At 35.4% G+C, this 8,852-nt stretch overlaps 1 pseudogene; it reads left to right on the top strand.

The window, feature by feature from the left end:
• The first annotated feature begins 994 nt into the window (after window positions 1-994).
• On the top strand, window positions 995-2,548 carry LOC120204452 (annotated as a pseudogene).
• Window positions 2,549-8,852: the final 6,304 nt, after the last annotated feature.

The following is an 8,852-nucleotide window of genomic DNA, read 5'->3' as shown; positions in this document are numbered from 1 at the left end:
TTATATATATTTAATTATTATTTATATTATTTATTCATGTAAATATATATAATAAATAATATTTATTTATTTTATTTAAATCCTATTTATAAATTTAATATATTATTTTTTAATCATATTTTAATATATATTTATCAATATTAAGAAAGGGCAGTCTTAAAGCAACTGGATGTCCATTTTCTAATATTTTTAAATAAATATTTTTATAAATAAAATATAAATCTATTTCTTTATATTATTTTTAAATGTTTTATTAATATTTATTTATTTTTTAATATTAAGAAAGAGCTGTCTTAAAGCACCTAGAAGCCATTTTATGATATTTCTATATAAATAAATATCTTATTAATCTATTTTCTTAAAATTATATTAATAAATTTAACAGAATTATAAATTAAATATATCTTTGAATTTCTAATAATAGAGACAATTTATAATTAATAAAGTACTAATTTTGGGCATTATAGGGGTGTTAATCATTCCCTAAATGTAATCGACCACGAATCCTTTTTTACTAAAATTTTTGGTTATACGCAGATCAATTTTATCTTTTAAATTATGTTTTATTCAAAACTATTTTAAAAGATTATTTTTAGGTATTTGACCTACCTAACCCAAAAATGTCAATGGCGACTCCAAAATATTTTTTTAATAAAGATCATTTATTTTATTTTTCCCGCCAAATAAAAAATTCGTGCCCGAACAAAAACCGGTTACGACATCTAGCATATGATAGGCGCAACAATTACACCTATACGGTAAGAATATTACAGGTGCAATATAGAAACTAATCCAAAACTAGAACCAGAAAATATCTGTAATTAGTAATTAATTATATACATTCATTCAATGTATGAAATCCCTCATAAGTTACAGTGGGAATGACGCTACAGTAATTAGATTCCAAATATTATTGGCCCTTCAGTTCTTTCTTCATTCCATCCTCTGCTTCTCTTATTTAAGCCCTCTTTTACTCCTCTTTAGCTTTCACAATCTGCTTGGTTTTTCCTTCTTTGCAATCTCTCTGCAAACCTACTCCAAAAGCATTCAAGTCGTGAGACCTGAAAATGGTACATTGTCTGCCCAAGGGTGAGAACCAGCCTACAGCTTTCGATGGATCCGAATCCAATATACCCTCTCATTTCATATGGCCTGACGAAGAGAAACCGTGCCTCGATGCACCGGAACTTGTGATTCCGGCGATCGACATGGGAGTTCTCATGTGTGGGGTTGACCCTCTGGCTCTGTCAAAAGCGGCAGAGACGGTGAATAAGGCATGCAAGAAGCATGGATTTTTCTATGTTGTAAACCATGGGGTGTATTCGGGGCTTATAGACAAAGCTCATCGGTACATGGACGTGTTCTTCGGCCTGCAACTCTATGAGAAGCAAAAGGCACAGAGACAAGTAGGAGAAAGCTATGGGTACGCGAGTAGTTTCGTTGGAAGGTTCTCCTCCAAGTTGCCATGGAAAGAGACTCTGTCTTTTCGATTTTGCCCTGACACTCGGAATATTGTCGAAAACTATATGGTGGATCGGATGGGCGAAGATTTTAGGGATTCTGGGTATGTAAAATCTCTCACCATCCCATTCCTCGTCACTATATACATGAGGGAAACTTTTAGTACCCTGTGTTTCAAGCAATGTACAAGTGGGTACGGTTGCATATGCATTTCTTTTATGTAGTTTCAGATATCATTTCTTACTGCATGAAAAACCCAACCAAACCCTAAATTCCTTGGACACGACTTGTCTAAAACTAGGATACACATGATAATGCATGGTCTTTTTGTCTTTACATTTCTGTTTTTTACAAGACAAGTTCATGTTTGCGGGAAATTGCTTCATGACAGGAGGATTTATCAGGAAATACTGTGATGCCATGAACAAGCTATCCCTACAGTTAATGGACCTGCTAGAGATAAGTCTTGGGCTTGACCAAGCCTACTTCAAACACTTCTTCGAGGAAAACGATTCGATCTTGAGACTGAACCACTATCCACCGTGCCAAAAGCCGGATTCGACTCTTGGAACCGGTCCTCACTCCGATCCGACTTCCTTGACAATCCTTCATCAGGATCAAGTGGGTGGACTTCAAGTGTTTTCAGATGAAAAGTGGCACTCCATTGCTCCCATCCAAGGAGCTTTCGTAGTCAACATCGGCGACACATTCATGGTAGAGGAATGAAGGCCCTAAATCATATGCATATATGATAAGCTCGATTTTATGAACTTATGATGTTTAAATGCAGGCTCTAACCAACGGCGTTTACAAGAGCTGCTTACACAGAGCAGTGGTGAACAACCGAGTTGTGAGAAGATCCCTTGCGTTCTTTCTATGTCCCAAGATGGATAAACCTGTAACGCCAGCAGCAGGCTTAGTGAATGAAGCAAATCCAAGGAAATACCCAGACTTTACCTGGGCAACTTTGCTGGAATTTACGCAGAGACATTACCGTGCAGACATGAAAACGCTTGATGTGTTCTCCAAATGGGTTCAGGAACAAGAATCAACCCAGAAAAGTAATACCTTAGGAATTTACCAATAAGCAATGGTTTTGGGGTATTTATTTTCTTGTTCGTGGTGGGTCTAAGGAATAGAGCTACAGAATCACCAAAACATAAGAGTGTATAGAAGCTTAATTAGTGCTTAAGAGAATCACGTAAAGGGTTTAACTTATTTTTAAATTTTAAACCTCCTACTTTTGCTTTCTTTTACAATTTCACAGTACATTTTGGCTTTTACTTTGAATTTTGGTACCTGTCCGTACTATTATTTACAAGTACACTCCTTATGCTTGTCAAACTATTATAAACTAATTAAACGTGAGGAATTTAGTTGTAAGCCCAACACTTTAACTAGCGAATCAGATAAATTGTTGGACAGTTGGGAAATGGGTGAATTTGAGCATCATTTAATTGAGCTATGTTGAGAAATCAGTTACGAGCTTCAACTATTAATTATGTATGCTAATCCGAGTTGTTGCTGTTAATAAGTTAGTTTTAATCGATTTCAATAATTTATTATTTATGTTTTTTTTGTTTGTTATTCCTATTATTTATGTTGGACTCTGTAATATTCTAATTTTGTCCTAGAAATTTGACTTAAGTATGTAACAATTATTTTCCGCGTCAATTGTGAAGTGATTCGATGAATTTAAAATGACTTTGGAGAAATCTTACATTTTTTTTATTACGTGGGCATATGAAGATTGAATTTGGTTTCATTGTCAAATTTTCAACTATTTTGATTGATAGGACCTATGTGAACTTCACTCAAGTTTTGAGGGAGTTTCTTTTACCTTCTTTGGATAAAAAAGGAAATCAAACAAAATTCAATAAATCCAGACAAATAACATAACATGACACAATTTTAAATTAGGGTTGCAACCATAGCTATCTGTTGCCATCAAGAGGAAAAGCAAGTGTAAAACCCAAAATCCGAGTTAGTAGTTTCGGGTTTATTTGAGAGGTAAATGAATCCCGTGAATTTTATATTTTAAGTTGTTGGGTTTAGTTGAGCGTAACTGAGTCGGTTTAGAGCCCACTTAGCCATAAAAATTGGATTTTGTTTAGTAAAAAAGGTGAGAAGGACCAAAAGCATAAATTTCCCAATTTTAAAGAGATGAAGGCTTTTTATTCTCTCCATCTTCTCCTTCCGTTCATCTATTCCTCATTCCTCATTTTCATCTCCTTTCCCTCTCCAAATTTCATAAAAGAAAAGTTAAGTCCTTAAACCCATTTCATACTTCATTTTCGTTCTAAATCCCTCCAGCAACATCGATTTTTGAACCAAAGTCTTGGGTTCTTTCTAGCTAGAGAATATGTGTGGGTTTCATCCAAATAACCAAGAAAAGTAGTGTGGCTAAGCAAGGAGCTTCACTTTGGGATCCTAGCACCAAGGTAGTGTATTTCTAATCCTTTGGAGTATTAAGTTTTCATGAATTCAAATAATTTGCTATGATTTGGTTATTTAAGCAGTTTAGGGTTTATATTTGATTTTATGATCAAATCACATTTTAAGTGTAAAGATATTGTTTTTAAGACACCTTAAGACCATAAACAACTTACCAAAACTTCAAAATAAGATTAGAACTCAAACCAAGTCATTTAGAATGAATTTTGGGTGTTTCCCGAGCCTAAAATAACCATTTCGAAGTTCAAGTATCAATACTGAGATGAACAATATCGATACTAGTTGAATTGCGGCAAAAATTAGGGATTTCATATTGGGAGTATCGATACTTCCCCTTTAATATCGATACTTAAGGTGATAGTATTGATACTGAACCTCAATTTTAGGAAAAAAATACATTTTTGGTATTGGTACTCATAGGGGTATTCATACTTGACCCTAGGGTAGCGATACTGCAAGTAGAGTATCGATACTACTCACATGGGATGGTCAATTTTGACCTATTTAAAGTTTGTAATAGCTAAGAACGATCCATAATAGTAAGACTTAGTATTTGATGGACATAAATGACATAACATGCCTCGAATCACTCATATGAGTGGGTTGTAACAACTGTAACCATATTAAGCGTATCTGATGCTAATGAAGTATAATAAAAGTATGGTTTCTACTGATAGGGAGAAGTCTCATACGTTTTCTCGAGGACTCAGATATGAGTTGAGTAGGTAGGTGGTGACCTAACGGTATGAGGTGCTTGATGATTTGGTGGATAGAGAAATTAAATTGAGGAAATCAAAGCTAAGGCTCATGATAGTGAGAAACTAGAAAGAGAGATGTCTAGGAGACCTTTTGGTGCATCTGAGTCTTCTTCCCATCATGAAAAAAATCTCATTTTGTTTCCCCTCAAAGGATTTATACTGGTTCGATATTTGCGTCTCCTTCACCCTCAACTATTAGTCGGGATGATTCTTCATATTTTCTTCATATACCTATTTACGAGTATTGTGGTAATCGACATAGAGGAGAGTGTCAGAAAAATATAGGTGTATGTTACCATTGTGGGTCTAGTGAACATTACCTTAGGAATTGTCCCCACCATGCCTCTTCTGAGTGTATATATACTCTGACCTATACCCATTCTCAGGCTTCCATTTGACCCCCAATTAGGAGTCAGAATCTGGGTAGGACTTTTGGATATGTTTCTAGGATGACGGTAGAGCCCAATCTTAGCATAGTGGAGGACCATTTTTATCTGAGGCGAGGCAGCCTACTCTAGTATACTTTGCTAAATGTGTTGACGATCAAGATTAGCCTGAGATGTCTGCAGGTACATTCATTGTTATTTATGTTCATTATCATGTATTTCTAAAGAACGATCCCATATAGTTCTTTGTTTCAATTTGTATCCTAAGACCCTCAGACTCATATCGGCTTATCCAAATAATCGTTATCGTTACAACTTTCGTATCTGATCCACTCAAGTGAGTTTCGATGAAGAAATTCTTTTAGGGGAGGAAAATTGTCAAACCCCAATTTTTGCATTCACTTTAAATTTAATTTTATTAATTTTTTGGGACCAAATTACAAATTTTTGAAGTTTTAAGACATTTTCAAAATTTCCTAATAGTTTAGGGACCTATTCCCGAACTTTACCCTCACCCATCAACAAATAATAAATAATAATAAAATATATTGGTTGTGGGTTTTGAACTCATGTATTCTAAAACTCTCCCCTAAGCCTTAACCGGTTAGGCTGGGTTACTGTCATTATGGGATTGAGAAATATTTTAAATCCTTAAATATTTTCCCCAATCAGATCCGAGTGAACAACCCTAAAATTTCCCAAAGCCTTTCACCATCATCGTCGATGTCCCAATTCACCATTGTCCGACCATTTGTGGCCATGACCACCTCCACCATTATGACCGGTGATGCTACCTGATCAAAACCCCTTGTTTATTCATCAAAATTTGTCATCGATCGATGTGGAGAACCAGAGAAGCTTCATTAAAACCCCATTTCAGTCACCCTTTAATTTTGGCTATCGCGATTGTTCGTGGCTCATACCACCTGTACCATCGTGTTTTTCGTCTTTTCCCGACCAAAACGCGACCAACCGATTATCGTAAAGGCCTATTGTTTATCGCAAATCGATCATCGAAGGTTCGTCAAAGAACTAAAATTGTTGTAGCAATTTTCATATTTTTACGCTGATTTTGATGCCAACTGAGTTCTCCATCGCTACTGTTGGAATCCTCGTCCTGTTCCGGTCAAAACCTAGTCAGGTTTGTTGCGTCACTATCGTCCAAGCACCAATTGTCGTTATGTAAGCTTCGATTATTTTATTTTACTTTTTTCAGCAATGTTTGGTTGGATTATTGAGATTATGAGAGTCAATTTTGAATGTTTTGTGGTTTTTTGGTTAATCAGTTGTCGTCCTTGACCCTGTCACCGTCGTCGCACGCCGCCACACACTGTCGGGGCACGTGGGGTTTGTCCTCCAACCAAAATTTCCAAAACCGAGTCAACTCGAACCCGAGTTGATCGAGTCACCCAAGGTAACTCGTGAGTTAACCTATCGAGTCAACTCAGACCATTCAAACCCATTGCCCATTGAGCCCAACCGTTGATTTCTGACCGTTGACCGTTGTCCGTTATCCAGACCCGTTGACTTTGATCAAATAGTCAACTTTTTCGAAAAAGCCTTGTTTTATGTTTTCAATGTCATGAGTCTGAATTTGGAGTTTGTTTCGTCAAATTCTAACCAAAAAGCCTCCAAATTGACCATTGAATTCAGAATTGCTTAGTTATTAAATTAAATTGTTTAAGGAAAAATAAGGAAATGGTAAAGACTAATGGATGATCTTGGTTCTGATAGGTACCTGTGATTCACTCGCTCGTGTCCCTACTCAACCCAGCTTTTCTCGATTCATCCAGCCACGTGAGCCGTGATTTCAAGTATGGTTTTGCAACTCCGTTAAATACTCAGTTCAGTACATTATTCTGATAGTAACTCTGTTCCAATCTGATTTAGGATCGCGTTTTGGTCTTGATTAAAGCAAGACTGGTGTTCAGTAAACTGCTCTGATCGATCCATTTCGTGAGGTGTGTTCCTTGTGTGCTATATTTATCTATTATATATATATATATATATATATAAACTACCATGTGCATATGATTCTATTTGTTGATTTTCTTGAGTTTTGTTTTACTGATCTAAAATTTATGATCTATCTAATATCTTTTCTCTGGATATCTGTAAAATGATTGTTTTATGATATCCTGATTTTACCGATATTATCTGAAACTATTTTTGGGTATTGTTGGGTAGGTGTTTGGAGACAATGAGGTTCAGTTTGCTGGTAATTCCTACCTATTTAATCTTCCATATTGGACTCCTGAATCTTAGTGGTCTACAGTAAGTCCTTATGGATGCCTTTATCTTATATATTGGACTCCTAGATCTTAGTGGTCTACGGTAAGTCCTTATGGATGTATGTATCATCGATATTGGACTCTTAGATCTTAGTGGTGTACGTTAAGTTCTTATGGATGCATGTATCTTCAATAATGGACTCCTAGATCTTAGTGGTCTATGGTAAGTCCTTATGGATTCCTGTTTTGGGGTATTTCATATGGTGTACAGGTGGAGGGTATCTAGGTGTTTTAAATTAAAACTTTATGGTTATTTTTACTCTTTGATCTATGAAATCAGATTTGAAATGTTTCAACATTGTTTTCTTTTGCAATTATTAGGACACACCGAGCTCCATAGCTCACTCCCCCTTTGTTCCCCTTTTTAAATATTTTGATTAGGAACTCAGACCAGACACTTGGAGGAACGACACATTTCATACAACAATTTTTGTTGTTATATTTCAATCTTCCGAATTGCCTTTATTTTGGTGAAATGGGACATTATTTATATATGTTAGTTTATGAATATTATTGACACTACTTACTGATATTTTAATTTTAATTTTCATTATTTTATGGTTTTCTATCACACGATTTAAATTTTATCATTATAGTCATGTTTTAAAGAAAATAACTTTTTTAAAAATAGTGGAAATTATTTTAATTTTTTTATTGTGATATGCTAGATCTGGTCGTAAAGCATAGGCTAGGTCCAAGGGGTTACAGCAAGGAACTTTAAAATGACTAACTAGGGCGCAAGGCCCAAACACTCGTGAAGGGTGAGTTAGTTGAGTGTTGAGTTCGATGTAAATATTTTGGACCTCACCCTATGTAAACTAGAGTGGTGTGCTTCTTGAGATGTGTAACCCTCCATCCACACCATAATGTCTACCCTAGAGGAGAGTGGAGTATACAAATATACCCACTATCTTTATTGCACTATTTAGAATGAGCATTTAATAAACACTTTTAAGAGTGAGCTAAGCGTTTGGAATTTGTTTCCGTGCGCAGGTGTTTAGAATGAGCATCCGAGGAGCCTTTTGAGTAGCAACATCCTAGACCAATTGAGTTGCAGAGTACGTCTTGAGTCATATTTCTTAATGGGCATGTATTATTCATAGAACTTCATATACTTGAGTGTAACTTTATTTTGTAATACTATATTATATTATTTTTCATATACTTATTTTTTGATCTCCTCAATGTAAACTATATATAGTTATGTTTGTTTTACTTCATGCTGAATGGTTTTAAATTTATGATTTAACAAGCATTTAAAAAAAAATTGGGTTAGCCACTACGGTGGTCTCGTGTGACATTCTAATCGATCGACTTTGTGTCGTATAGGATTAAGGTGTTACATTTATTGTCCAACATTTGAGTCAGTTTATGCAAGATCCCAAGGACTTCCAATTTAAATTTGTTCTAAAAATAGGCTAAACCAGTAGCTCTAATAACAATAAACGTAACACCCCTTTCCCGTATCCGACCCCGAACATGAGTCAGAGATGTCACATGAT

This window comes from Hibiscus syriacus, unplaced genomic scaffold (genome assembly GCF_006381635.1).
Source record: "Hibiscus syriacus cultivar Baekdansim isolate YM2019G1 unplaced genomic scaffold, ASM638163v2 tig00010927_pilon, whole genome shotgun sequence".
Classification (NCBI taxonomy): domain Eukaryota; kingdom Viridiplantae; phylum Streptophyta; class Magnoliopsida; order Malvales; family Malvaceae; genus Hibiscus; species Hibiscus syriacus.
This window is presented reverse-complemented; position numbering and strand designations above follow the sequence as displayed.